Source organism: Pan paniscus, chromosome 5 (assembly GCF_029289425.2).
Source record: "Pan paniscus chromosome 5, NHGRI_mPanPan1-v2.0_pri, whole genome shotgun sequence".
NCBI classification, from domain to species: Eukaryota; Metazoa; Chordata; class Mammalia; order Primates; family Hominidae; genus Pan; species Pan paniscus.
The window spans coordinates 187,409,968-187,414,277 of NC_073254.2; positions in this window are offsets into that span (position 1 = coordinate 187,409,968).

The following is a 4,310-nucleotide window of genomic DNA, read 5'->3' on the forward strand; positions in this document are numbered from 1 at the left end:
TAACATATTAGCTGCCCTAAATGATCTTGGAGAGCCACCAAAACTTTAGGACTACCCAAGTCATCTAGAAATTGCAAAGGAAAAGACATTCTCTCCCCTATTTAGGAAACTTGGTTAGAGCAGCACACGTCAGAGAACAGGAGGCTCACAAAAGAACGATTTCTTGTCTTCTGCTAGCTTTTGAATATTTTGCTCTTGCTTCTCCAGTTCTTTTAATTGTGATGTCAGGGTGTCAATTTTAGATCCTTCCTGCTTTCTGATGTGGGCATTTAGTATTATAAATTTTTCTCATAACACTGCTTTAGCTGTGTCCCATATATTCTGGTACATTTTCTCTTTGTTCTCATTTGTTTCAAAGAACTTTGTTATTTCTGCCTTAATTTCATTATTTACCCAGTAGTCATTTAGGACCACGTTGTTCAATTTCCATGTAGTTGTGAGGTTTTGAGTGAGTTTCTTAATCCTGAGTTCTAATTTGATTGCACTGTGGTTTGAGAGGTTGTTTGCTATGATTTCAGTTCTTTTGCATTTGCTAAAGAGTGTTTTACTTCCAATTATGTAGTCGATTTTAGAATAAATGCTATGTGGTGCTGAGAGAAATGTATATTCTGTTGATTTGGGGTCCAGAGTTCTGTAGATGTCTATTAAGTCTGCTTCATCCAGAGCTGAGTTCAAGTCCTGAATATCCTTGTTAATTTTCTGTCTCATTGATCTGCCTGATATTGACAATGAGGTGTTAAAAGTTTCCCACTATTTTTGTTTGGCAGTCTATGTCTCTTTGTATTTCTCTAAGAATTTGCTTTATAAATCTGGGTGCCCCTGTATTGGGTGCATATATATTTACGATAGTTAGCTCTTCTTGTTGCATTGATCCCTTTACCTTGTTGCATTGATCCCTTTACCATTATGTAATGCCCTCCTTTGTCTTTTTTGATCTTTGTTTAAAGTCTGTTTTATCAGAGACTAGGATTGCAACCCTGCTTTTTTTGCTTTCCATTGGCTTGGTAAATATTCCTCCATCCCTTTATTATCTCACACGTCTTTGCATGTGAGATGCATCTCCTGAATACAGCACACTGATGGGTCTTGACTCTTTATCCAATTTTCCAGTCTGTGTCTTTTAATTAGAGCATTTAGCCCATTTACATTTAAGGTTAATATTGTTATGTGTGAATTTGATCCTGTCATCATGATGCTAGCTGATTATTTTGCACATTAGTTGTTGCAATTTGTTCATGGTGTTGTTGGTCTTTATATTTTGGTGTGTTTTTTGCAGTGGCTGCTAATGGTTTTTTCCTTCCATATTTGGTGCTTCCTTCAGGAGCTCTTGTAAGGCAGGCCTGGTGGTAACAAAATCCCTCAGCATTAGCTTGTCTGTAAAGGATTTTATTCATTATGAAACTTAGTTCGGCTGGATATGAAATTATCGGTTGAAAATTCTTTTCTTTAAGAATGTTGAATATTGGCCCCCCACTCTTTTCTGGCTTGTATGGTTTCTGCAGAGATATCCAGTCTGATGGGCTTCCCTTTGTAGGTAACCTGACTTTTCTCTCTGGCTGCCCTTAACATTTTTTCCTTTGTTTCAAATTTGGAGAATCTGACAATTATGTGTTTTGTTGTTGCTCTTCTCGAGGAGTATCTTAGTGGTGTTTTTTGTATTTTCTGAATATGAATGTTTGCCTGTCTTGCTAGGTTCGGGAAGTTCTCCTGGATCATATCTTTAAGTGTGTTTTCCAACTTGGTTCCATTCTCCCCATCACTTTCAGGGACCCCAATTAATTGCAGGTTTGATTGTTTCACGTAGTCCCATATTTCTTGGAGGCTTTGTTTGTTCCTTTTCATTCTTTTCTCTAATCTTGTCTTCTGGCCTTATTTTATTAAGTTGATCTTCGATCTCTGATATCCTTTCTTCTGCTTGATCAATTCAGCTATTGATACTTGTGTATGCTTCATGAAGTTCTCATGCTGTGTTTTTCAGCTCCATCAGGTCATTTATGTTCCTCTCTAAACTGGTTATTTTAATTAGCAGTTCGTGTAACCTTTTGTGAAGTTTCTTAGTTTCCTGGCATTGGGATAGAACATGAACCTTTAGCTCAGAGGAGTTTGTTATTATCCACCTACTGAAGCCTACTTCTGTCAGTTAGTCAAACTCATTCTCCATCCAGTTTTGTGCCCTTGCTGAAGAGGAAGTGTGATCATTGGGAGAAGAAGAGAGGCATTCTGGTTTTTGGAATTTTCAGCATTTTTGTTCTGTTTTTTCGTCATCTTCGTGGATTTGTCTACCTTTGATCTTTAAGGCCGATGACTTTTGGATGGAGTTTTTGTGTTGATGTTGTTGTCCCTTTCTGTTTGTTAGTTTTTCTTCTAACAGTCAGGCTCCTCTTCTGCAGGTCTGCTGCAGTTTGCTGGAGGTCCACTCCAGTCCCTCTTTGCCTAGGTATCACCAGCAGAGGCTGCAGAACAGCAAAGATTGCTGCCTGCTCCTTCCTCTGGAAGCTTCATCCCAGAGGGGCACCAGCCTGATGCCAGCCAGAGCTCTCCTGTATGAGGTGTCTGTCAACCACTGTCGGGAGGTCTCTCCCAGTCAGGAGGCATGAGGGTCAGGAACCCACTTGAGGAGGCAGTCTGTCCCTAGTGGAGCTCAAGCACTTTGCTTGGAGAACCTCCTTGTCAGGATCTGCTGCCTTCTTCAGAGCCAGCAGGCAGGAACGTTTAAGTCCGCTGAAGCCACGCCCACAGCCACCCCTTCTTCCAGTTGCTCTATCCCAGGGAGATGGGAGTTTTATCTATAAACCCCTGACTGAGACTGCTGCCTTTCTCTCAGAGATGCCCTACCCAGTGAAGAGCAACCTAGAGAGGCAGTCTGGCCACAGCCACCTTGCTGCACTATGTTGAGTTCCACTCAGTCGTTACCACTGTGAGGGGAAAAACCACCTCCTGAAGCCTCAGTAATGGTGGATGCCCTTCCCCAAACCAAGCTCCAGTGTCTTAGGTCAACTTCAGACTGCTGTGCTGCCAGCGAGAATTTGAAGCCAGTGGTGCTTAGCTTGCTGGGCTCTGTGGGAGTGGGACCCACTGAGTGAGACCACTTGGCTCCCTGGCTTCAGCCCCCTTTGCAGGGGAGTGAACAGTTCTGTTTTGCTGAGGTTCCAATTGCCACTGGGAACGAAAAAAAAAAAAAACCTCCAAAAGCTAGCTCAGTGTCTGCCTGAACAGCTGCCCATTTTTGTGCTTGGAACCCAGGGCTCTGGTGGTGTAGACACATGAGGGAGTCTCCTGGCCTGCAGATTACAAAAGCCATGGGAGAAGCGTAGTATCTGGACGAGTAACACAGTCCCGCATGGCTTCCCTTGGCTGGGATAGGGAGGCCCCCCACTCCTTGCACCTTCTGGGTGAGGTGACACCCCACCGTGTTTCTGCTCACCCTCTGTGGGCTACACCCACTGCCTAACCAGCCCCAATGAGATGAACAGGGTACCTAAGTTGGAAATGCAAGAATCACCCACCTTCTGCGTTGGTCTCACTGGGAGCTGCAGACCAGAGCTGTTCCTATCTGGCCATCTTGCCAGATCTATCCTGCCTAGTTTTTAAACTAAACTTTGTCATAGGCGTGCATGCCTGAGAAATGTCATAGTGCATACAGGGCTTGGTACTCTCTGTGGTTTCAGGCATCTACTGGGGGTCTTGGACTGTGTCCCTGACGGATAAGGGGGGGTGTAATTGTGCATTTTCTGTATCTGTGTTATAATTCAATAACAAGTTTCAAAACTGAAGTGCACACATTGCAGGTGAAGAAGAGCATTTGGAGTTATTACTGTTAACTAGCGTCTTAGTAGAAAAGCATCTGGGCCAGCAGTTATGAAAGCAGATTCTAGTCCTATGTCTTCCACTAGCCAGCTGTGTGGCTTGAACAAGCCACTAACCTGCATGATTATTCTAGTGTTCCTCGTAAATATCATGTGAGTAATTTGAACTACAGTTATTGTAACACCCAGTCCTTCCCAATCCCCAAATCTCTCCCTGGGTCAGGACCCTTGACCTCCACATTGCACTCCAGCTGCTGCTTCCTTTCTGGGAAACCCTCCAGGAGGGGCTGGGCACCCTCACCAGCCACACTTTTTATCTGGTCTCTTTAGGCCACTTGATTCAGGTCTTCATCCCCAAAACTCCATTGAGCTGCTCTGGCCGTGGACACCAGTGACATGATCCCTGCTAGACCCATGACTCACCCTCAGTTCGTGTCTAAGCAGACATTCCAGCAGCAACCGATGCTGTCACCAAGTCAGTCTTTCTGGGATCACCTCTCGCTG